We start from the raw sequence: 26,898 nt of genomic DNA on the forward strand, positions 1-26,898 counted from the left end.
GACTATGGTCGTATTTATGTACAAGAATACCATATTACAAAATAAAATTACAAACATTATAAAAAATAAGAATACATCATCCTCCTAAAAACATAACTAAAACAAAGTAGATAACAATCTTTAAGAAAGAACTTGGTTAAATTAATTCTTTTGATCTCAATTTTTCCTCCTTGTCTTACATCTTTCATGTTTTCTTCTTCTCCAAAAACTGCCTCATGGTTATTTCTACCAGAAGAAAATGCTGATATGCTATCATAGGTCTGGTCAAGATCATCTCCTTGCAAACAGAACACACCATGAGAAGGCAAGGACATAACATCTTAAGACGAACCTATCAACATGATTCTGGCCAAGCATTAAATCATGATTTGCCATTGCAGAAACAATAGCACACTGCTTAAAAAACAAACACCGTTAAAAAGACAAGTAGTTCTCACACTATAGCAATAAAAGAACAGTACATGTAACAAGAGAACATATCAACAAGTTCTATTTATCCAACTATAGAACACAAACCCACATAAGACCAAAGCATGAGAGACTATATCAATGTGAGCTTAAATTAAAAAAAAAAGTAAAGAACTTGGCGAGATAAGCCAAACAGTTCTTAAGGCACAATCATCATTTTCGCAACTTAATATCTTCGGACCTCACAGTTAAGAACTTGAATAGCTACACTATCATAAGAAACATATGTAAATTTCTTGGTCAGACAATATAGGCAACTTGGTTTTTAAAAGATCAGTTCAATTGATCTCAGCTGTTAAATAGTTTATCACTCTATAGCTAATACATTAAGAATGTTTAGAGAAAGATAAACACAGATTTGACTTTGTAGTGATCACTAACCTGAATTGGTCCCTTTTTTTTATGTTTTCTCTATGAAACAAGGTTTGACAAAAATTAACACCCCATTACTTTTTTAGAAAAACAAACTTCGACAATATCCAATCACAATGATAGCTTTGAAACCAGAAATTATAGACATATCAAGCTAAAATGATCAGCTCTTCTAATTATATTCAAAGAGAAGTGGATCAACATGAGAAAAAGCCATTATCAAAGTTCAGAAATCAAAACTCGTAAAAGACAAGACACCATTGATTATCAGATCTTTAAATTTAAAAGCAAAAACCATGACCCGTTACTTTGTCCAAAGTCTAAGTACATTCAAACTATGAGAGAAAGTAAACTCGTACCTTAAACCCAACTGAAACTGTTGGGACTTTTTTAAAACATCTCTTAGGCTGCGCTGGAAGAGGTCCATCCCTAGTCTACAAGAGAAATCGAGACAAAGTAAGCAAATATCAAAACTTACCAATCCAAGCAGTAGCAACAGATGCTAAAGAAGTTCCAACTGCATACACGACCATGTGCCTCTCGAACAAGTCCTAAGTGATTAAATATATTAGCGAGATATGCGGGCAGTTTGGAACAAGAAGTTGTTAAGATTGTTCCACAAGTTTTTGATAGTTGTAGATTTGATTTTTTCGGATCCTCTTAGAGATTCTTTTGTAATCTATTTAAAGCATTGTAAACACTTCTCTTGAATATATCAGAAAACTGAACATATTTTCCCAGTCACAATCTCTGAATTCGCATAGTAACAGAGCCTTTCTCTTAAAATTTTTGATTGGAAAATAGAGAAGTGATTCTCTACGACGATGGCAGCGATGAACCCATCAACGAACCCGACGACCACTGAAGTCCGACGAACCATATCCCCCTACGACAACCCCGGTGCTGTGATTTCCCACCCGTTGCTGCAAGCAACAAACTACGATGAGTGGGTCTGTAGCATGAAAACTGCATTGTGCTCTCGAAAGAAATTTGGATTTCTCGACGGCTCAATTGCACGACCTGCAGAAAACTCTCCCGATTTGGAGGATTGGTGGACCATTCAAGCGTTACTTGTCTCTTGGATAAAGATGTCTATTGATCCAAGTCTCCGATCTAACGTCTCACACCGTGATGTTGCGAAGGATCTGTGGGACCATCTAAAGAAACGATTCTCTGTCACTAATGGACTGAGAATTCAACAGATCAAAGCCGAGCTAGCATGCTGCAAACAAAGGGGTCTAGCCATTGAGACCTACTTTGGAAAGCTAACTCGCATTTGGGACAGTATGGCGAACTATCGTCCTTTGAGAGTTTGCAAGTGTCGTAAGTGTGAGTGTGATCTTGGCACACTTCAAGAGAAGGACATTGAAGAAGACAAGGTACATCAATTCCTTTTTGGGCTGGACGATACACATTTCCGAACAGTGAGGTCAAGCTTGGTTTTGAGAGTTCCGATCCAATCTATGGAGGAAGAATATAATATGGTACGACAAGAGGAAGATATGGTAAGAAATGGAATCAAAGGCGTTGAATAGAGCTCAGAAGTAAACGCATTTGCTGTCCACACCACTACACCATTTCAAAGAGATGAGAGAGATAAGTCAGTGTTTTGCAAACTCTGCAACAGAGCGGGTCATTCTAGCGACAGCTGCTATGGCGTGATAGGCTATCCAGAGTGGTGGGGAGATAGACCGAGATCTCGCTCTACGTCTAGCTGTGGTCGTGGACGTGGAGGCTCAAACAGAGGGGCTGGAAAGAGTCGTGGCAGCACCTCGTACGTCAACGCCGTCGGAGTTAATGAACCAACAGGTTATGCAGCCGCTAACTACGTCATCACCGACAATGACAGAGATGGAGTGACCGGTTTCTCCGATTCACAGTGGAAGGTGATTAAGAATCTGCTCAATGCTAACACTAGCAAAGTCTATGAATCCGAAAAACTGACGGGTACGTACTCTTTTCCCTCTTGGATAATGGATACAGGGGCTACACATCACTTGACGGGTCAGTTAGAAATCTTAACGGATGTTAAAGATATTCAACCAGTTGGAATTGTGTTAGCTGATGGGAGACAACGAGTGTCAGTTAAAGAAGGATCAGTGAGGCTTGGGCCGAATTGGACACTAAAATCAGTTTATTATGTTGATGGGTTTCAATCAAATTTGATTTCTCTTTGTCAATTGATGGATGAAAATCGTTGCGTAGTGCAGTTAGCTGATCATTTCCTTGTTGTTCAGGACCGCACTACGAGGACGGTGATTGGAGTTAGTAAGCAAAAGGGAGGGACCTTCCTTTTTTGGAGTTTGGAGTCTGTAACATCTGTTGAAGTTAGAGATGAGAAGTCATTCGAGTTGTGGCATCAACGGATGGGACATCCTTCAGCTAAAGTAGTTGGTCTTCTTCCTTTAATCTCAAATGTTATTTCTTCTGAAATTTTGAATAAAGCATGCGATATATGTCTCCGCGCTAAGCAAACCCGGTTGTCTTTTCCAATAAGTGAGAATAAAACGAAAAGGATTTTTGATCTTATTCACTGTGATTTATGGGGTCCATATCGAACTCCAACACACTCTGGTGCTCGTTATTTCTTAACTATCGTTGATGATTACTCTCGAGGAGTGTGGTTATATTTGCTTAACGAAAAATCTGAGGCACCAAATGTTTTGAAGAACTTCATAGCCATGACTGAACGACAATTCGAAACCCAAGTTTAAGTCATAAGAAGTGATAACGGCTCTGAATTTGTTAGTTTGAATGAGTTCTTCAAGAAACAAGAGATTGTTCATGAGACATCATGCGTCGGCACTCCTCAGCAGAATGGACGGGTTGAAAGAAAGCACAGACATATTCTAAACGTGGCCAGAGCTCTACAGTTTCAAGCTAACTTGCCCATTGAGTTTTGGGGGAATGTGTTCTCAGAGCGGCATATTTAATCAATCGAACACCGAGTATGGTCTGGAAAGGAATGACTCCTTATGAACGGATATACAATGCTAAACCGGTGTATGATCACATTCGAATTCTTGGGAACACGTGCTATGCTCACGACCAATCACATGGAGGCGATAAGTTCGCATCGCGAAGCCGTCGATGTGTATTCATGGGATATCCGTACGGGAAAAAGGGGTGGCAGTTATATGATCTAGAGAAGTGTCAATTCTTTGTCTCAAGAGATGTGGTGTTCTTTGAACATGAATTTCCATTTAAATCGGATGTTGCAGAAGAATTTGTGGAAGAAGCTGAAAATTTTAACATAGCTTCTTTGTACGTCGAGGAAGAAGAAACAGAGAGAAGATTGGGCCAGTTGGGCCAACTTAATGCTGAAAGCCCACTTGTTACAACTAATTCAGATGGGCTGCCCATAAGCCCAATTCGAAATAATGAAGAAGCTATTATTAGTGAAAATCAAAACGACGTTGCAGTTGAAACTTCACGTCACGTTCCTCTTCGTAACTTGCCATCATCTTCTTCCTCAGAGATTCCACGATCGACGACGTCACGACCTCCACCATTAACATCACCGCAAGTACAAACAAAGAAATCGTTTCCTACTGAACAATTGGGTCGAGGAAAGAGGCAGAGAACACATTCAGTAAAATTGAAGGAATTCGTGATTGAGACTGGAAATCCAAAAACAAAGAAGAACAAGTCCACATCTGAGTATCTGATTGCCAATTACGTTGACTGTGAGCGTTTCTCTGAGTCACATAAAGCATACATGGTTGCAATTACTCAGGGCGTAGAGGCAAAATCGTTTAAAAAGGCAATGGAAGACGATAGATTGAAAGGGGCAATGGGTTCATAAATTGATTCTCAGGAAAGAAATCATTCGTTGACCATAGAGGATTTGCCTAAAGGGAAAAAGGCAATAGGATGTAAATGGGTTTACAAGATCAAATACAAGTCTGATGGCACCTTGGAGAGACATAAAGCCAAACTGGTTGCTCTTGGAAACAAACAAGTTGAAGGAGTAGACTATGGATAAACTTTTGCGCCGGTAGCTAAAATGGGAACCGTGAGATTGTTCTTAGATACGGCAGTTAAGAACAAGTGGGATGTTCACCAGAAGGACGTCTACAATGTGTTTCTTCACGGCGACCTTGAAGAAGAAATTTATATGAAGCTACCATCAGGGTTTAAAGCAACCGATCCGAACAAGGTATGCAGACTTCGAAAGTCTATTTATGGATTGAAGCAGAGTCCGAGGTCCTGGTTTGCCAAATTGTCTACGGCGTTAAAAAATTTGAATTTGAGCAAAATCTCTCTGATTATTCATTGTTCACCAAGGATGCAAATGGAGAGTCACTTCACGTTTTAGTGTATGTCGACGATCTCACTTAAGGTCATGAATGATTTTAAAGATTACTTGTTGTCGTGCTTTCACATGAAGGACTTAGGCCAATTAAAATACTTCCTGGGAATTGAAGTAGCAAGAAACTCTACCGGTATGTATCTTTGTTAAAGAAAGTACGCATTGGACATTATCTCAGATGTTGGACTACTTGGTGCGAAACCTGTAGCGTTTCCTTTGGAAACAAACAATGACTTGTCATTGTCGAAGTCCGCGTTTTTAAACAACCCTGAACCTTATAGAAGATTGGTGGGTAGATTGATATACTTGGCTGTGACTCGACCCGATTTAGCGTTCTCTTTTCACTTTCTTGCTCTGTTTATGCAAAAGCCGAGAGAAGATCATTGGGGAGCAGCCTTGCGGGTGGTTCGATATTTGAAAAACAATCCTGGTCAGGGGATATTGTTACGAGCAGACACACCTTTTCAATTGTCCGGATGGTGTGATAGTGACTACGCAAGCTGCAGGCTATCAAGAAAATCCGTAACTGGATACTTCATATAGCTGGGAGGGTCACCTATCTCATGGAAGACGAAAAAGCAAAAGACAGTGAGTAGATCCTCGGAAGAAGCAGAATACCGAGCATTGGCATATTTGACTCAAGAATTGATTTGGTTAAAAACAATTCTTTCAGCGCTCGGAGTCAAACACAATCAACCGATGAATGTTCGCTGCGATAGCAAAGCCGCCATTCATATCGCAACAAACCCAGTGTTTCATGAGCGCACAAAACATGTGGAGGTCGATTGCCACTTTGTCCGAGAAGAGGTGATAACTAAAAACATTTGTCTCCTACATGTCAAGAGTGAGTCTCAGCTTGCTGATATTTTTACTAAACCATTGGGAAGACAAGAGTTTTATCGTTTTTGTTTCAAGTTGGGCATTACAGACCTCCATGCTCCAACTTGAGGGAGGGTATTAGCGAGATATGCAGGCAGTTTGGAACAAGAAGTTGTTAAGGTTGTTCCACAAGTTTTTTATAGTTGTAGATTTGATTTTATCGGATCCTCTTAAAGATTCTTTTGTAATCTATTTAAAGCATTGTAAACACTTCTCTTGAATATATCAGAAAACTGAACATATTTTCCCAGTCACGATCTCTGAATTCACAAAATAAAACTCCATTTAAGCAACTATACCCAAAATTTATAACATAACTCCTGATTCGCAAAACATTCCCAATCCCAATTCTTCAAAATACGATATAAATTGGAAAATTTGAAGTAAAAGACGCATTCAATACATACTCGTCTCCATACCAACCAACACATGCGATTCAAAACTCCCATTTAAACCCAATCACTGAGAGAAAAGTTTTAAAATTTAGAGATTACAAAAGGGTGGCCACTTAAGAGAAAAAAGTTAAGATTTAGAGAGCGTACCCAATCAAACATCCCTCCTCTGATGTTGGTGATGGCCAAATCCTTTACATTCCCTTTTCAAAACGGAAGAGGGCGCTAACAAGAGGATTGACGAACAAGCTTGAGATCGAGAATCTCCTTGACTTGAACCAATAAGATTGCAACTCCGCAGGACGAATCGAACATCAACAACAGAGAAAACCGATCTCTGTCCTTAAGAGGCTAGATCTGGGAACACGAATCAAGTGAGATAAACTCAGATCGACCCAAAGGGGATCAATAAATTGGAGCGCCATCATCCTTAAACATGAGCTAAGGAGATGTCTTGAGCTGCTGCTAATCGAGATCTCAAATCAGGAACTCTATATCCCTGCTAATCACCGCTAAAACAACAGATGATGGATTAAATAACTCCAAAGACACAAACGAAGAAGCTGCTAGGTTCAAATCCCCAACAAAGAACATAACATTGTTTAGAAGTGAAAGATTGAGAAGAGAAGAAGCGATAGAAATAGAGAGAGATTTGATAGTGTATTTCATTGATAAGCAACCCTAAATTTGAGAATCCGCTTAAGTCTCTGAGTTGCAATAGTAAACGACAACGTATTCAATGTAAAAGAGAAAGGACAAACCCTCTTTCTCAATTAGAGGTTTACTAATACTTCAAACGAATTTTCATAAGTTCGTTTTCAGTACAAGAAGAATCTTTTTCATTGCACAAAAAAAAGAAGAATCTTCTTCTTGCTTCATGTATATATTCTAAAGTAGCCACAAAGATTTAGAACATTTTATTGTCTATTATTGTTTCGCCCAAATTTTAGTTCTGACAATTTAATAGGGAGATGAAAAAAAATTAGATGCCAATTAAAATTTTTATGATTTAATTTTTAAGTTGAGCACAAAGTTAAAACTTTAGAATTTATAATATAGGGTTTTGGATTTAAAATCAGAAATTTGGAATTAGAATTCTAATTTTAAATATAATAATTGAATTTTTTTTAGGGATTTCAATTTATAAGTATAAAACGAATTAAAAAAACAATGGTAAAGTAAATATGTAAATAAATATAAATGTTTCTTTTATGTATATATAATGATTATGTTTTGGTTTATGAATTAATTTCTGTGATTCAGTGCTTAATCAAACCCGAGCCATGTTTGTAGTAGGTGACGGTCGTTGCCGTCTTCTTCGTTCCAAAATGTTGGACACACTCTTTCGCCGGTTGAGTCGCCATTGTTAGGATTTTATGATTTCCGTGCTTTTTCTGCAGCCAAGGAGATTATATGAGTAGAGAAAAAAAACATAATGCGTTAAGCTTTTATAGGTCAACGTGATGATGGACTGACTTTGAAGGCCCATAAATTAGGGTAACTATGACCTGTTACAATGTTTATGGGTACATAACTTAGATTAACCGACTACATCTTCTAATAAACCAACGGGTTTCGTCAATTTCGAAGATTCGCAAAAAACGGATGTATGTGGTCAACCACTAGATTTAGATTTCAAAGATGTGTTTTTTTTGTACCATTTTCGCTAGGAACTTGTAAGTATGCGAGCTAAACGACAACTTATGGTTAAAATGATCGGTTATATCTTTCATGTTTTTTGATCAAATGAGTTTCTAATTTTGTTACCAAAAATTTTGGTTTTTGATTGATATTCGGTTTATATGCGGTTAAATCGGATTGATTGCTGACAACCAAAAATAAATCAGATCGGTTAGATTTAATATAATTAACAAACAAACAAAAAAACAAAATAGGCCATTTGTGAAACAAAACCCAAATAAAAATTGGGCATTTTTTAATACAACTCAAACAAAGTTGGGCCTTTTTGCTTAGAGAAACAAAATCAAGGCCTCTTAATTTTTATTTATTTATTTATTTCAGATCTACATATATGTGTGTACCTTCTTCTTTGCGAGACATGTTAATAAAGTGAGGCTTACAGTTCCAGGGTAAAAAGTTTTAGAAATGTTCCGGGCAGCTTCAGCGATTCGATTTACATTTGTTGTGGTATTTAAAATTGATTTTGGTTTGGTTTACATTGGTTTAGAGAATGAAAACAGAAAAACAAAAAACTTGTGCGATGTGTTTTTGAGAGAGAAGTGCGTCGATTGAAAAAGGCATGATTTCGAAAGGGGTACACCCATAGAATTGCTCTAACTCGCTCAACGCGCACTTGGTGAGAGGGGGTGTGAAATAGAGCCTTCTGATTGGGTGAAAAAATCTAAGAAATTGAAATAGTAGACATGTTGCTAGCTCCTCTTCTATGTTATTTAAAAAGTCAATTTTAAAGTTTGCATTCAAATGGTTCTCATAATATAAATACATATATATATTTATATATATGTATATGTTTTAAAGAGTTTATCTACACTATTAAAATAAGAAACATTTAAAGAGTTAATGATATTTTTCGTTGCAAAATTGATAATATAATTTTATTAAAAACATTATTATTTTTATTATGAATTTAGTTTAGTTGCTAATAATTTTATATTTACATAATATATAAAGGAAAAAACAAATAAGATCTTGTATCTCTAAACATATTTCGATTTGAAAAAAAAAAAATATTGGATAGAATGTATGTCGCATATTTGTTTTGGCTATGTACTTAATCTGTTATAGTTTGTAAATGAGAAAATATCGGAATATATTTATAACATAATTATTATTACTTAGTTTTTATTATTAAAATATTTTGTATTTTTCAATTAATGGCATTTGATTTATGTTGATTGTTTTTTGTTTTATCTATAATAAATTGAAAAATACAAAATAGTTCGATTTATATTCGAAATAAATATATTGATGCTGAATATTTAGTTATTTAATATTTGATGTTTTGTTTAGTAGACAAATCATAGTAAAAATAGTGACGAAGCAAATCTCGGAATATATTGGATCATTTAATCAGGTTATTTGTTTTTGCAAAAAATTAATAAAGGATCCAAATCAAAAATATTTATTTAGTTGTATTAGTTGTTAATTTATCAGGTTATTTATTTATTTGTCAAAGATATCCTCACAGTTGTAGTTCACAAAATGTTTTTCAGTTAATAGTATAGATTTTGTGATAAAGAATCATTAGAGAGATAAGCATGGCCCTATCTTCAATGATTTTTGTTCATACATGTCTTTTCAATATGATAAATATCTTAAGAATCTCCCTTTTAATTATCTAACTAGGTCACCCGTGGGCATCTGTTACATCTCAATTCTGTGTATTTCACAAAGAATCTACTATATTTTCTTTATCTGTAAACATGTTGTATATTTAGTCTTGTCAAACCATATTTTGTTTAGTAAATATAGTTTTCTTGGTTTGCAGTATAAAAAATATATGTCTACAGTTGGTATGTACGTTTTGGAACGTAATTGTATATTTAGTATATGTAGGTGTACACATAGTATTTGTACAGTTTCGTGTATGTCATTAACATGTAAGCTAATTATAAAATTTGATAATTTAATACTTGGAAAATGTCTTTCTTCAAACTTCAAACTCATAATTAAAAAAAAAAAAGAATATTAATAAACTTCTCCACTAGTATTAAAAAAAGCTTGCATTAAGAAAATGGGAAAACGAAAAGCTTTTTAATAATTATTCCAACCTGCAAATTTAAAAACGACTAAATTAGCATGTTATATAATTTTGCAAAATGATATTTATTTTATAATAATCAAACTAAATAAATCCTGTAGAAATAATCTACTAAAGGTTTTGAAATATTTCTTTGAAAACAACATTTGCTGTTTCTTTCTTCTGTATTCCTTACCTTCTGTAATAAGAACCTTCAGCCCTGCCTTTGATTTCACTCTAGACATAGCGACATACAACTGTCCATGTGAGAAAACAGGCTTCGACAAATATATGCCAACATTGGCTAATGACTGGCCTTGGCTCTTATTGATCGTCACTGCAAATGTAACAGATAAAGGAAACTGCCTTCGTCGCATTTTAATGGGCAATCTACGATCCAAAGGAATTAGGGGCATCCTGGGAATAAGGACCGGTTTACCAACTCTAGTACCTTCTAATATACGTCCTTGCACCGGTTTATCTCCAAGTCTGATGACATAGCTCAAATTGCCTTAAGCTTACTCCCTCAAATAAGAGATCGTCGTTAGCACTTAAGGGTCGAATTCCACTGATCTCTCGATGTTCAAACAATAGACTTATGGTGTTATTAAATAAGCTAGACAAAGTAATTGAATGTAAAAGACAAATAAGCAAGTAAACGAAGTGTAGATTTAAGTGATTAAAGCGTCAGGTCTAAGGAATTATCTCGGGAGATAGATAAAGTGTAGATCTAGCTAATATAAGGATTGTTATCGCACTGTTCTCGAACTCAAACTATGATTCTAAAGTAACCGGTGGTGTTCCGCAAAACTCTCTATACTTAGAGCTAAGATAACTGAAGAAGCCGAGAAATCCTATACTCAAAACATACGAAAAAGATTAGAAAGACTCTAAAAACCATTCTGAAACTATGTTAGAAATCAATAAAAAAACCAGGACATATCAACTTCCCCAGAGTAAGCCTTTGCTTGCCCTCAAGTGATAACACTGTATTTTACTCATTTTTGGTGTGTGTTTATCATCATTTAGCTTTGCATTTGCTCATTGTATCATATCATTTTGCACCATTTTAGCTTATTTTGCACACTTAGGCATTTAGGATCATCTTGCATACATATTGCATGTTTTGGTGTGTTTTAAGGTGCAGAAGGAGCTTAAAAGCATTCTACTCAATCCATTCACTCGATCCAGGCAGCCATAGAGGAGGCAGCAATTCACTCGACCCTCTTACTCGATCAAGGCAACCTCAGAAGAAGCAGCAGATCAATCTACTCGCCCCTTCTACTCGATCCTCTATTCGACTCATTTACTCGACCAAGGGTTACCAACTCTACAAGACTTGTTGATCTATCAAAGCGTCTTCTTATCATCCTCATTCCCTACTCAACCAGACATTTGAGCATACGGATAGGAGAGGAAGAAGCATCTACTCGACCAATTGATCACTCGGAGCATAGACTCAAAGGCGCAAACTTTGCAGCACCCTCTTTACTCGATCCCCAAGATCGAGCACTCGCCCAAACCGCCTCAAGTCTCTTGTCTTCTAGTGAATATAGGGTTTTCAACATTTCACTATAAATAGATCACTTTGGGATTTGTCCAAAGGATCTAGCTTTTATCCTTTAGTTTTTCTTTGTGTTCTTGAATCTTCAAAACTTAATTACTCTTAATCTATTTTGTTTTTGCACTTAGTTCTTTTAGTAATGTTGTGTAGCTTGTTTAGATCTTCCTTTTTTATATGATTTTAGTAATTTCTGGGTTTATGTTCTTAGTTATGTTGCTTGAGTAGTGATTAGGGTTCTTGAGGATGGACTAGATTAGGGCAATCTCTAGGTTAGTCAGGTGGTTAAGATTAGGTTAGATCCTTTCTGGATTCGCTTGGCCCCTATGCGGTATTCGCTGGCTAGTGTGGAGATTCGATCATAGACGTCCAACGTCCAAAAGACGTTCAAATGGATATCTGATTTATGAATTCCAGAGATTTGTAAACTTGACCAAGACATTGGCTTGTCTTCTTATTGGCTTTGGTAGATTGTTGCTTAAACTCTGCTCTATTATGTTTCATAAACGATAGTTGAGATTAGGAAGTGGTAGAGTTATGGGGGTCTCTGTCACGACAGTGGATTGACCCGGTTTTTGAATCTATTCGTCTAGGGTATCTACCTTTCACCTGTTAGCCACCTGATGAATCCTAGAGTTGCCCTTATCAATTAATCCATCCTTAGGACTTCTATTCTTCTTAGATTTATTTGTATTCACCACCTGATTGCACTTTTATTTACCTGTTATTTGTATCCCATGTTGTTTGCATTTTAGTTCTTAATATTGTCACCTGTTGGTTCTACTCGACCCAATGATTGAGTAGGGCTCTTAAGTTCTCATTTTTACCTGTTTGAACCCTGACCTAGGATTGTTACTAGAAACCCACCATCATTATAATCTGGCTTGACTTAATTGCTTCTGTATACATCTTGATTGTTAACAATAATAGTGGACTGGATTGACACCCCCTATAGCTGCATCGACATGTCAGTGTTTAAGGGAAATTGAACTGAACCTCACATTCAACACATAAGTAGGCGTAAAAACCTACTTATCAACAAGCAAAACAAAAGATTGAATCTATGAAAGAGGTTTGAAAAACATACAAAACTCCCAATCTCTCTAGCTTATTTCCTTGATTATACAAACCAAACACATGCACTAAACAGTTCTAATCAGATCCTGACCACCATGTAATTCTTTGCTAGCCCACACAACATCCTAGATTCCATACCAAAGCACTCAACTATATCCACTAGGCTATCATCGCTGGGTCTCATCAATCAAGTTAATGTTTAAGAACCTTCTAGACTCATTCCTGTATTATACCATGACAAATCGACCATTCATTTTCTTCTTCTTTTTTTGGTATTCTTTCTCTCCCCTACACTTATTCTTTTAAGAGAGGAAACAAAGGGTAACTCGCATACTGGATTGACACCCTCGGCATTTTTCCAACCTTTGTAATTGATCATTCCAAATAATGTATAATAATGGGGTCATAAAAAACATTCCTAACCTTATACACTATTCGAAAATTCTATCAATCTCTCATATTTTTATTATATATTTTTTTATAAGGGGAGAGGAATACTTTCTTTTATCACATTAGCCGACTTATCAGGTATGAACAAGCAGTCAAGTCCTATGAACACTAACCGTTTTGATGAGGTAAAAGGAAGAGCAGTGAGATTAGCTCCAGCCTCTATGGATTATGTTGGGAATGGATGTCCTTAAGTTTGTTGATTGGCTTTCTGGATTTTCCATTAGTCGAATTGATTTGAATCTACAGTACTTAAACAATCCAGGCAATAAACTCGAGAGATAGATCATAATTTCAGACAAAAGTTTTAACTCAATAAACGACTATCTAAGTTAGAATGACACAACTGACTCATAAGAAGAGAAAAGATGAAGTTAGTAACTGACTCCCCTAGACATAGATAACACTGTCCCCAAAGTTATTAAGCTAGAGGAATCGAAAGAAAAATAATCAAAAGTTAAAAGTTAGAGAAACGTGAGTTGCCACCTGAGAGTGGTGTCGATCGATTCTAGGTTGGTGTCGATCGACACTCAGGTCATTTTTGCATCGCTTTGCGAATTCAGCTAATCGTTGTAGAGCTTTGGTTAGTGTTTTCACATGGATCCTCCAGTTAGACTGTTAAATCACTAAAACACACATCAATAGTTCCAATACAAATAACAAATAGTCTGAAAATAAAGCAAAAACAAAATCAGAAAACAAAGCAAGATAGGGAGGATGGCTAGTCCTCATGCTCCGAGCCGGAGGTGGGTGCGGGAGAGCGACGACAGTGACGAGTGGAAGCAACACAACCGCGACGAGAGAGTGTAGCTATGGCGTTCCAGACGCTCTTGAAGCTGTCGACGATGTACTGATGAAAGACCTATTGCTCTATCGGGATAGGAGGAGGAGAAGGCAGCTCATATGGTAGACCTAAAGAAGAAGATCCAACTCTCGGACCCCTAGTAGGGTCAATGAACTCATCCTCAGTCTGAGTCGGTGCGGATCTTGAAGCTGAACCTCTCTGTCTCCTGGAGCATGGCGCGGAATGCAGACGGGAAGGATCATGATGAAAACCAATCTCCTCATGCTCTCCTGTAATCTCTGTAAGTGCAGGGCAAGGTAACTGAATCATATGGTGTTGTGTCTCGTCTCTGAAACACCAAAGGAAGTTGCCTTTCAGCCAGTGAAAGTTCTTAAGATTACTCTCATCCATTGTGAATCTCGTGGTGTTGACCTCTTCTCCTTCAAAGCTGATGCAAAAATGCTCAAATATAGGAGTGAGAAGACTGCCAACTCTCTTAGATTTCTTCCCTTTACGTGTAAAGGGCTTGGTCTTGAGTGAGACCAAGTGATGAGCAAACACAGCGCCAAAGTTGACATCGTGGTCAACCTCCTCAACTCCAAAGCTGTCATGAAAGAAATCATGAACAGCATCGTTTCTTTGTTATTGTTTTTAAGCATGTTGTGTGAGTAGTGATTAGGATTTCTGAGGATGGGATAGAGTAGTTGTGGAACCCCTAGTCGAATATGTTGGTTAAGTGTAGATATCTTGAATCCCTTCTCGATTAGTTGTGTTTACTGCTTATTCGTTTCTGATCAACTGGAATCCGATCCCAAACGTTCCAGCGCCCAGAAGGCGTTTAATGAAACGTTGGATCTACTAATTCCAGTGATAATCGTCTCTATCCCAAGGGATTGGCCGTTTAGAGCGGTTATTAGCTTTAACAGTCGGTTCTTATTGCCTGTTTAGTTAGAGATTGCTAATGGGAATTAGGTCAGTGTCTAGCTATGCTTGAGGATTTCTATCACGAGAGTAAATTAATCTGTTGTTGAACCTCTTGTCTAGGGATAGCTTAATTGAGATTTGTTAACCAACTGAGTTGATTAGGGAGACCACACTATTCGATTACCCCATCCTTAGGAGTTTCTCATCCATTTGATTTCTCTGTTTACTTACCTGCTTCATTCACTTGCTATTGAATTTTAGTATTTTTCTGGTTTCAACCATTCTACTCGATCACACTAGTCTACTAACAGTGAGACTGCGTGATAGAGTAAAATGGTCAATTTCTGAATTTTCACTCTCTGTCATCCTGTTGTACACAATCACAGGGTCCCTTCTGGCAGTTGACCCTGCGATCGAGTATATCGGTCATTTCTGTGACTTTTTACTGTTTTCTGCAACAACACTAGGACTGTTAGAAAACCAACCAAATTCTGCTTGGCTTGACTTAGCAACTTCTGATCATATCTCATCTGTTTGCATCACACCCATTTGGATTGACACCTAAAATACTACAACGACAGGATAGTGTTTTAGGATTAATTGATCTGAAAAAACCTACTATCAGTTGTTGTGGAGGATACACCTTATCCTCAGGATTGGCAACGTTGGTGCTGCGGTAGGAGAGGTTGGAGTTGTTGGTTTTGAAGTTGTTGTATCCTTTGTAGCCACCTTGATTGTTGATGTAGCTGACTTCGTCTAACTGGTTCCCCTCCCCATCTTGGAATTGAGACTGCTCGTCATCAACAAGGAAGTGCACATGCTTCTTCTAACTAAGGAGAATTCTGTCCAGATTGTCATTCAGTGCTTTGATCTCCTTCCTGTGTTTGTCATCGGAGTCAGCTGTGCCTCTAACGGTCCTGTCGCAGTCCTCATTGTAATTACCATCTGATTGAGCCAGGTTCTCAACCAATTCCTAGCCTTCTTCAACATCCTTGTTCTGGAAATTCCCATTGCTGGCGGTATCCAGAAGCATCCTAATGCGTGGTAGAACTCCTCTATAAAGAGTGCTGAGCAGAGAGGCTTTCGCGAAGCCATGATGAGGGCATCGATTGGTGTAACCCTTGAAACCTTCCCATGCTTCACAGAAGCTTTCGCCAGTCTTCTGTGAAAAACCAGAAATCTGATTTCTGAGTCTTGCAGTTCTGGCGTTGGAGAAGAACTTTGATAGAAAAGCCTTCTTGCAATCATCCCAAGTGGTGATTGATTCATGGGGTAGATGCTTCTCCCAGATGTGTGTTTTGTCGCCCAAGGAGAATGGAAACAAACAGAGCTTCAATCCGTCTTCACAGACACCATTGATTTTTGTTAGGTTGCAGAGCCTATCGAATTCATCAAGGTGGTCGAGTGGATCCTCCATTGGCAGACCATGGAATTTGGTCCCCTTAATCATCGAGATGAGACCACTCTTAATCTCGAAGTTGTTGTTCTGGATAGCAGGAGGTGCAATTCCTTTCCTTTGACGATGGTTCCGTGGTGCATCTCTAATACCAATGTTGGCAGGGCCATTTTGTTGATTCTGTTCGTCGGCCATTTCGAATGGTTGTTGAGGTAAAAGGTTGACTGTGTTTCTCCTTTCTTTGATTTCGCTAGCTATGCGGTCGATGTTGTCGTTGAAAAGGAGGTTCTAATTGCCTGTTGATCGAGTTTGCATACAGCAAAGGTGTACCTGGATAAAGAAAACAACAAGAAAAACACACAGTTAGTAATCGAAAAGAAAATGGAAAAAGAACTAGATCTAAGCAAGTCTGAAATCTCAAATGTAACAAACAAACACCCAATTGGCAACGGCACCAAATTGATAATAGGTTTTTTAGTCAATTATCCTAAAACACTAATCATGTCGTTGTAGTATTTTAGGTTGTCAATCCAAATGGGTGTGATGCTAACAATCAAGATGTGATCAGAAGTCACTAAATCAAGCCAAGCAATAACAGGTTTTGGTGTGTTCTAGCAGTCCTAAGTGAACATGCAGAAAACAGAAAATCAAGTAGAAACAGTAAAACACTCGACCAACACAGCTCGTTGCAGAGCACTGGGTAAGGTCGAGTGACAGGTCGAGTAACAGGCAGTAAACGAAACAAAGACACTCGACTACACAGTCTGTTGCCAGACAACTGGGTGGTCGAGTATCAGGTCGAGTAACAGGAAAGAATTGTAGAAACTAAGCAACATATGACAAGATGCAGTAAACAACAGTAGAGTAAACAATAAAATCAATCAGATAAAGAATTCCCAAGATGGGGTAATTGAGTAGTTTCGTTTCCTCAGTTTACAAGTGATTGACATGCTCAGTAAATTATCCCTAGACAATAAGTTTATTAAGTAAATCTAAGTGCCACCGCAAAAGAGACCCTTAAGTTACCCTAGTCCCAGACTCAATCACCATTGACGAGAGCTAACCTGACAAGTATTACGAATCAACAAGTTAAAGCCAAAACGCTCCCTGCAACCAATACCTTGGTACAGGGCCACGAATCTCTGGAATTAGTGGTTCAGACATTTCATCGAACACCTTTTGGGCGCAGAAATGTCTGGGCTCAAATTCCTGTTGATTAGAAAGCAATAGGCATTAAGAACAACTAATCCAGAAGGGATCTATCAATCAAACTCAACCACTTAGCATACTGAGAATTCTAAACTACTCTAACCCATCCTCAGAAACCTATTCACTACTCAGACAACATTATAGAGAACATAAACGTTGAATTGAATGAAAACATGATAAACAACAGTGTAATAGCAAAATGATAACAGGATTAACAACAATAAACGAAATCAAGAACAAATATTGAATACTAAATAGATTAGAGAAATCCAGATTACAAAACATCAAGAACACAGTGTCTCCGGAATAAAACTTAGGTTAACGAAAATGTAAAGTACATGCTCCTTATAGCGAAATATTTCTGAAACCCCAATACTCAAAACGACGCAGTATTGGGAGGGATTAAGAACGGTACTCGACCCAGGTGGTCGAGTGAGTAGTGGAGTGATAAGCTGGAGTCTTCTTTTCTTCCTTGTGCTCGAGTGTCTAGTTGAGTGTGGAATGGAGAAGACTCTGAAGCTGGCCATCGAGTATGTAGTCGAGTGATGGTGATGGTGATACTCGACTTCCTGGTAGAGTGGTGTGATCGAGTGATGGTCAGGTGTGGAGGTGATGATACTCGACCAGGTGGTCGAGTGAAGTGATCGAGTGACTCTCATGGTGGTACTCGGCCAGGAGGTCGAGTGGTGAGGTGAATTGATGAAGTCTTCTACTCGACCAAGGGGTCGAGTGGTCTGTTGAGGTCGTGAAGCTTCTACTCGACCAGGGGGTCGAGTGGTTTGACATGATCATGTCCGCTTCTTCCAATTAGCTCGCCAACAGCTCCAAATCACCTGAAAAACACAAATATGCAACATGCATGCAAAACTATCCTAAACATGCAAAGTGATGAGAAATGATATATAACAGTGATGATATGATGCTAAAGTGATGACAAATGGATGCTCAAAACATGCAAAATACACACTTATCAGGTCGGCCCAGGAGGCAGGCGTATCCTTTGGTGGGTATCCTTTGGTGGCTTATCTTATAGCGGAATCCAGCATCCATGTTGAACCGTCTACAAAATCCACTAGGAAATCATACTCCTCCTTTTCTTCTATTAAAGCTATCTCCAGGGGATCCTCCAGAATGATTTCCCCTACACATTCTACCAGACGCCTCTTCTATCTCATCGAGATAGATAATCTGATCATGAGATGAAGCTTGCTTGAAAGTCTCATTCATATCAAACTTCATTATGAAATCGCCAAGGTGAAGGTCGATTTTTCAGTTCGGGACATCGATAATGGCGCTGGCGGTAGACAGGAATGGTCGGCCAAGGATCAGTGGTCCTTATGCTCTTTGTGAACTTCCAGGATAACAAAATTAATAGGGATTTGAGATCCCCCAATCATTATCGGAATATCAGCCAAAATCCCAACAGGATGGCGGATAGAACGATCTGCCAGTATTAGGGAGATTTTAGTTTGTTTGAAGGTGTAGTATCCAAGACGGTTAGTAACTGTGAGCGGCATCATGTTGATGCTTGATCCTCAATCACATAGGCATCACTCAAAAAGTTCATCATCAATAGCACAAGACAACACAAAACTCTCAGGATCACCTTTCTTTCATGTCGTCTGGTCTTGCAGGATGGCGCTACACTCTTGGGTCATCATCATTACCTCGTCTTCTAGGCTGATGTTGTTGGTTAAGATACTCTTCATTTATTTCCTAAGAGTGGGGATCATGGCACAAGCCTCAACAAAAGGTAGCCTTACCGTTAACTACCCGATAAGCTCTCGTTGCTTAGCTTTCTCCTTCTTGGTGCTCTTCCCAGCATTCGGGTATGGTACCTTAGGTCAGTAGATACGGTCCGAGGGAGAGATAAGATTGGTCGCAGTAGTGCTTTCGCGGCTTGGCGGTACTTCTTCCTCGGCTTCTTGGCTAGGAATGTGTATGGGAGGTTCTGGGTCTCTTCCACTATTCGGATCGTGACAGGTCTCACAGGCTTGCTTGGATTGGTTTTTCTTCCTCCTCCTGATCTTTCGGATACTCTGGTGTCTGTAAGCCATCCCACTCCTCAGTGTTATGGCTTGCAATGGTGCACCGATCAGTGGGTGCCCTTCTTCTGTTCTGAAGGATTTCTCGTATGACTCAATCAGGCAGGTAGTCTCATTTTCCTATTAAGACAAGTATTCGAACTTCCTCTAAAGGGAATTAATTTTGCTTTTTAAGTCCTCATGCATGATCTGGATTGAGGCGTCGACACTTTTTTGGCATTCTTGAAAACTAGCTTCGAGTCTCTTGATCAAAACCTCTAGGGTCGAGTTCTCATTTGCCGGTGTTGGAATAGGCAATTCTCACTGAGGTTCCTGAAACTCGCTAAGAATAGACCTTTGTTGAATATTACCTTGGTTTGAGATTTTCCCTCGGTTCCTAAAGCTCCGGTTTTGGGAGACTCTCGGGTGGCTCCTCATTGGCCCCATGTAATTTGCGGTTTCTTCTCGTCCGTAGAAATCATCAAGTTCCTCGGAGGAAGAGCTGAAAATCCCTTGAGAGTTCCGTACGGCGATACTCACAAGACTAGATTTCATCCTTGGAGGATTTTTCCAAGTTCCACATATTTTAAAAATATATTCATTTCGTTAAAATCTAAGTGTTGAGTTCGCTCTTCACAAGACTAGATTTCATCCCTCAAAGATTTTTTCAAGTTTCATCTCTTGGAAAAATATATTCATTTTGGTGAAATCTAAGTGTTGAGTTTGCTATTCACAAGACAAGATTTCATCCCTCAAAAAGTTTTCCAAGTTCCACCTCTTGGAAAAATATATTCATTTCAGTCAAATCTAAGTGTTGAGCTTGCTATTCACAAGACAAGATTTCATCCTTCAAGGATTTTTCCGAGTTCCACCTCTTTGAAAAATATATTCATTTCGGTGAACTCTATTTTTTGAGCTCGCTCTTCACAAGACTAGATTTCATCCCTCAAGGATTTTTCCAAGTTCCACCTCTTGGAAAAATATATTCATTTCGGTGAAATCTAAGTGTTGAGTTCGCTCTTCACAAGACTAGATTTCATCCCTCGAAGATTTTTCCAAGTTCCAGCTCTTGGAAAAATATATTCATTTCGATGAAATTTAAGTGTTGAGTTCGCTCTTCACAAGACTAGATTTCATGCCTCAAGGATTTTTCCAAGTTCCACCTCTCGGAAAAATATATATTATTTCGGTGAAATCTATGTGTTGAACTCGCTCATCACAAGACTAGATTTCACCCCTTAAGGATTTTTCCAAGTTCCACCTCTTGGAAAAATATAATCATTTCGGTGAAATCCAAGTGTTGAGTTCGCTCTTCACAAGATTAGATTTCATCCCTCAAGTAGTTTTCCAAGTTCCTTCTCTTAGAAAAATGTATTCATTTTGGTGAAATCTAAGTGTTCAGTTCGCTCTTCACAAGACTAGATTTCATCCCTCAAGGATTTTTCCAAGTTCCACCTCTTGGAAAAATATATTTACTGTGGTGAAATCTAAGTGTTGAGCTCGCTCTTCACATGACTAGATTTCATCCTTCAAGGATTTTTCCAAGTTATCCTTCAAGGATTTTTCGAAGTTACACTTTTTGGAAAAATATATTCATTTCTGTGAAATCTAAGTGTTGAGTTCGCTTTTCACAAGAGTAGATTTCATCCCTCAAGGATTTTTTCAAGTTCCACTTCTTGGAAAAATATTTTCATTACGATGAAATCTAAGTGTTGAGTTCGCTCTTCACAAGACTAGATTTCATCCCTCAAAGATTTTTTCAAGTTCCACCTCTTGGAAAATATATTCATTTCGGTGAAATCTAAGTGTTGAGCTCGCTCTCCACAATACTAGATTTCATCCCTCAAAATGTTTTCCAACTTCCACCTTTTGGAAAATTATATTTAATTCGGTGAAATCTAAGTGTTGAGCTCGCTCTTCACAAGTGTACGATTCAAGATGAATCGTCTTCAAGTTTAGCTCACTAAACACTCTAGACTCTCGTGTGTTTGTTTAAGAATGAAGAAACGACACCAAGCTTTAACTAGTTCAACTAACTGATGTGGTTAGTTTACGTCTCGCCGGAGATTCTCCGGAATCCACTAGATCGCTGATAACGTTCTCTCTCTACAAAGGATCTCTCTCTCTCTCTTATCTTGTTACAACAACTCAATGAACGATGAAACAGAATGAGCTAAAGATATAACGCTAATACTCCTTCGTTGACTTCTCACCTGTTAACCACACGTGTGATAATTAACCCCAAGACTTGAACCTTCAGTTTCTTTGAGAGACTCTCTGATACTTAGAGAATAAAGGCATTTGGGTCACAACTCTCAGTTCTCCACCTTGACCCCAATGCAGCGACCTAGCAGCCGAACTTGGACTCCAACTCCGTATACCTGACTAAACTCACTCAGCCTTCTAAGCCTTTTTGATTAAACCCACTAAGCTTCAGATCACGTGAGTAAACCCACTCAGCTTGTTGAGGAGCCTTATGGCTCCATTATGCTTCTGTAATCCTGAGTCGCTCTAACGCTTCTTGAAGCTTACCCACTGGTACTGTCTTAGTAAAGATATCTGCAGGATTACACTCTGTTGCAATCTTAACCAGATTTATAACCCCATCACTTACCAAATCTCTTATGAAATGATACTTGGTATCTATGTGTTTAGTCCTTTCATGGAACACTGTGTTCCTTGCCAAAGCAATCGCACTCTTAGAGTCACAGTGAATATTTACTGAATCCTGCTTAAACCCAAGTTCATTCATCAGTCCTAGTAACCAAACTGTTTCCTTAGCTGCCTCTGTTAGAGCCATGTATTCAGCCTCAGTAGACGATAATGCCACATCCTTTTGCAGACTTGATTTCCAGCTGATAACGTTGCCTCCTAAGTAAAAACTATACCTGATGTAGATCTTCTCCTGTCATGCAGTATAGTCTGAATCACAAAACCCTTCAATCACAAAATCTCCTTTGTTTTTATAGCAAAGCTTCTTCTTGATAGACCCACTGATATACCTTAGAATCCACTTAACTGCTTGCCAATGTTGCTTGAGTGGTTTACTCATGTACCTGCATACCAATCCCACAGGATATGCGAGATCTGGTCTGGTACCTATCATTGCATACATTAAGCTTCCAACTGCACTTTGATATGGCACACCCCTCATAGATTCAGACTGAATCCTTAATTCTTCATCTGTGGCAGCACGCAACTTGAAGTGTATTCCCATTGGTGTTCCTATTGGTTTGGATTGGTCCATCCCATAAGTTCCAAGGACCTTTAGGAGATATCCATCTTGAGATACAGTGAGAGTACCTTTCTGTCTATCTCTTGATATTTCCATTCCAAGGATCTTCTTAGCTTCTCCTAGATCTTTCATTTCAAATTCTGAGTTGAGAAGTGTTTTTAACTCATCTATATGATTCTTATCCTTTGAAGCTATTAAAATATCGTCGACATATAGCAGCATATAGACATAGTCTCCACTCTGTAATCTCTTAGAGTAAACGCAACTATCATATTGACTCCTTTCATATCCATGTGACTACACAAACTCGTTGAATCGATTATTCCATTGCCTTGGTGACTGCTTGAGACCATATAGCGACCTTTGTAGCAGACACACCTTCATTGGATATTTTTCATCTACATAACCTTCTGGCTGATCCATGTAAATGGTCTCTTATAAGTATCCATGCAAGTTAGCAGTCTTGACATCCATCTGTTGGAGTTCCATATCCAAATGAGCAATAATACTGAGCAGAAAACGAATTGACACATGTTTCACCACAGGTGAAAAAATCTCCTGATAGTCAACCCCTTCTTTCTGTGAGTAACCTTTAGCTACTACTCTTGCTTTAAATCGAGGACCTTCCACACCCACTATTCCAGGTTTTCTCTTGAAGACCCACTTGCAGCCTATAGGCTTCTGTTTTTCATCTCTGTCTACTAGTGACCAAGTTTTGTTCTTCATGAGAGACTCTATCTCTTCATCTGCAGCTGTGAACCACTTGTCACTATTAGCATCTCTTAATGCTTCCTGAAAACTGGAGGGCTCAGACTTGCCACCGTCTTCTGTTACGAAGTATGCGTATCCGGCTATCTCATCTAATTCTGCTTCTTCAGTGTATTAGTCTTCTAGTCTGGTTGGTCTCATGATCTGTCTTCTTGGCCTGTGTTTAGCTATCTGATAGCTCCCTGACATTTGATTCTCAACTCTTGTTGACATTTCCACTGAACTTTGTCCTGAATTTATCACAGTATCTTGCTTTAAAGCTCCACCTTAAGAAATATCCTCTTCAGACCTGTTATTTCCTGCAATATCACAAGTAGCTTTATCAGATAACATTGGTAAAGGGTTAGAGATCATACATGACTGTTTCTGAGCCATGATATCCTTGTACAACACATCCTCTTTGAACACCACATTTCTGCTAATGGTGCACTTCCTGTCTTCTAACAACCAAACCCTGAAGCCCTTAACTCCTTCTGGATATCCGGTAAAGATTCTTTTCTTAGCCCTCAAATTTAGCTTACCATCATTTGAGTGAATGTAAGCGAGACATCTAAATCTTCGCAAACCTGATAAGTCTGGCACAGTTGAAGTCCACATCTCTTCTGGAATGTGAAAATCAATAGCAGATGATGGTGTTCTATTTATTAGGTACACTAATGTGGAAGCTGCCTCAACCCAAAACTGTTGTCCTAATCCGCTCTCACTGAGCATGCTTCTGACTTTGTTCATAATCGTTCTATTTAATCTCTCTACAATTCCATTTTGTTGAGGTGTATAGGCACAGGTTCTGTGTCTCACCATTCCTTCCTTCTTGCAGAAAGTATCAAATCTATTATTGCAGAACTCAAGACCATTATCCGTACGAAGCTTCTTTACTTTCCTTTCACTTTGTGTTTCAACCATCTTCTTCCATTGAACAAACATGTCAAATGCTTCATCCTTTGTCCTCAAGAAATAGATCCAGACCTTCCTGGACCAATCATCAGTGAAGGAGATGAAGTATTGACACCTTCCAAGACTCAATGGGACGTTTGGAGAGCCCCATAAATTTGAATGAACATAGTCTAGTTTCTCTTTAGTGACGTGTTGTGCTGAGCTGAAGCTAACTTTGTGTGTTTTTCCAAACACACAATCCTCACAGAACTTAATACTTGATACTTTGTCTTTTCCAAAACACCCTTTCTCTGCTAGGCCATCCATCCCTTTCTGTCCCACATGCCTAAGACGATTGTGCCAAAGTTTTGTTAGATCTTCTTCTGCAGGTTTCTCTTCAAGTGCCAGACACTCTGACTTCTTAGCTCCTGCTTGTAAAATGTATTAAGACTCTCTTCTTGTGCCTTTCATGTACGTGATATCCCCTTTCATAACCTTTAACACACCGTTTTTGCCTTCGAACTCACATCCTTTAGAGTCCAGAGTTCCCATGGAGATCAGATTCCTTGACATCCCTGGCATATATCTGACATCGTGAAGCATAAAGGTGGTACCATCCGAGTTCACAAACCTCACTTTGCCAATACCATTGACCTCTGTGAATAAGTTGTTTGCCATTCTAACCATCCCTGTTCCAATTTCCTGAAACTCAATGAGCACATCTCTTCTTGGAGTCATGTGAAACGAGCAATTGTGTCCATTATCCACTCATCTTGATCTGCATTCTCAGTGAGATTCACTTCAGATGCGACTAGTCCAATCAGATCTTGTGCATCATCTTTAACCAGAGCTGATTCTCCTTGTTGAGAATTAGCCTTGTTCCTCTCAATCCACTTATAGCACTGTCTTTTAAAATGTCCCTCTTTACCGCAGATCCAACAGATTTTCTTGCCCTCTTTCCCAAACATTTGATCATTACCCTTTGCATGTGGTCTTCCTCACACATACAAGCCTTCACCAACCGGTCTTGAATCACCTAAGCTATCCCTCAGCTCCAGCTCCTTTGACTTAGCAACACTTATTACATCATCCAGCCTTATACCTTCTCTACCATATTTCGATGTTTTTTTCAACATATCATACTTCTCTGGAAGAGCACTCAGGATCAAGATTGCTTGAACTTCATTTGGGACTTGAATCTGAAGATTATTCAGATCTAAAATCATCTTTAAGAACTCATCAAAGTTTTCCTCAAGAGTCTTCGATTCTTGCATCATGTAGTTGTAAACCTTTAGTTGAAGATATACACGATTTGGTAAAATCTTTACCAAATACAATCTCTCAAGCGTTCCCCAAGCTTCCGCTGCAGATTTTGAATGTTTTCTTGATCTTAGAACCTTATCTGCGACATTGATGAATATAATGTCCATCGCCTTCTCATCTCGCTCTATTCTAGCCTCTTCCTCCTCGATCCACTTCTTCTTCTTTGCAGGATCTCCTTCTTCTTCTTCCGTGAGAGGTTTATGTGGTGGTTGCTCCACCAGAGCAGTCTTTAGCCCCAACACTCTGAGGTGAGCGAACATCCGAGTTCTCCAGAGGGAGAAGTCACCCTATCCATCGAATTGAGCAATCTTTACTTTCGAATCCGTCATTCTTATAACCGATCTTCAGATTATTGATGAACCAGAGCTCTGATACCAATTTGTATGATTCAAGATGAATCGTCTTCAAGTTTAGCTCACTAAACACTCTCGACTCTCGTGTTTTTGTTTAAGAATGAAGAAACGACACCAAGCTTTAACGAGTTCAACTAACCGATGTGGTTAGTCTACGTCTCGTCGGAGATTCTCCGGAATCCATTAGATCGCCGATAACGTTCTCTCTCTACAAAGGATCTCTCTCTCTCTCTCTCTCTCTTATCTTATTACAACAACTCTATGAACGATGAAACAGAATGAGCTAAAGATATAACGCTAATACTCCTGTGTTGACTTCTCACGTGTTAACCACACATGTGACAATTAACACGAAGACTTGAACCTTCTGTTTCTTCGAGAGACTCTCTGATACTTAGAGAATAAAGGCATTTGGGTCACAACACTCAACAAGACTAGATTTCATCATTCAAGGATTTTTCCAAATTCTAAATCTTTTAAAAATATATTCATTTCGGTGAAATCTAAGTGTTGAGTTTGCTCTTCACAAGACTAGATTTCATACCTCAAGATTTTTTTCAAGTTCCACCTCTTGGAAAAATATATCCATTTTGGTGAAATCTAACTGTTGAGTTTGCTATTCAGAAGACAAGAATTCTTCCCCAAAAAGTTTTCCAAGTTCCACCTCTTGGAAAAATATATTCACTTCATTTCGGTGAAATCTAAGCGTTGAGCTTGCTATTCACAAGACAAGATTTCATCCTTCAAGGATTTTTCCGAGTTCCACCTCTTTGAAAAATA

General features: G+C 38.5%; 1 long non-coding RNA gene and 4 pseudogenes across 7 annotated transcripts; 1 reads left to right on the forward strand and 4 right to left on the reverse strand.

Moving 5' to 3' along the window:
* Window positions 1–1,620: 1,620 nt before the first annotated feature.
* AT2G09800 lies at window positions 1,621–6,762 on the forward strand (annotated as a pseudogene; the record flags this gene model as incomplete). Its single annotated transcript has 1 exon — window positions 1,621–6,762.
* AT2G09795 lies at window positions 4,274–7,134 on the reverse strand. 3 transcript variants are annotated; one of them, NR_140605.1, is made up of 2 exons: window positions 6,574–7,134; window positions 4,274–6,493 (listed from the first exon to the last, which is right to left on the reverse strand). It is a non-coding gene; the product is annotated as an other RNA (long non-coding RNA). The 3 variants fall into 3 exon arrangements; NR_140603.1 differs by having other exon boundaries at window positions 4,274–5,983; window positions 6,574–6,596; NR_140604.1 differs by having other exon boundaries at window positions 4,274–7,134.
* Window positions 7,135–10,276: 3,142 nt separating this feature from the next.
* On the reverse strand, window positions 10,277–10,694 carry AT2G09810 (annotated as a pseudogene; the record flags this gene model as incomplete). The annotated part of the gene is made up of 1 exon: window positions 10,277–10,694.
* A 4,862-nt stretch (window positions 10,695–15,556) lies between these two features.
* AT2G09820 lies at window positions 15,557–19,764 on the reverse strand (annotated as a pseudogene; the record flags this gene model as incomplete). Its single annotated transcript has 1 exon — window positions 15,557–19,764.
* Window positions 19,765–22,039: 2,275 nt separating this feature from the next.
* AT2G09830 lies at window positions 22,040–26,115 on the reverse strand (annotated as a pseudogene; the record flags this gene model as incomplete). Its single annotated transcript has 1 exon — window positions 22,040–26,115.
* Window positions 26,116–26,898: the final 783 nt, after the last annotated feature.

Source organism: Arabidopsis thaliana, chromosome 2 (genome assembly GCF_000001735.4).
Source record: "Arabidopsis thaliana chromosome 2, partial sequence".
NCBI classification, from domain to species: Eukaryota; Viridiplantae; Streptophyta; class Magnoliopsida; order Brassicales; family Brassicaceae; genus Arabidopsis; species Arabidopsis thaliana.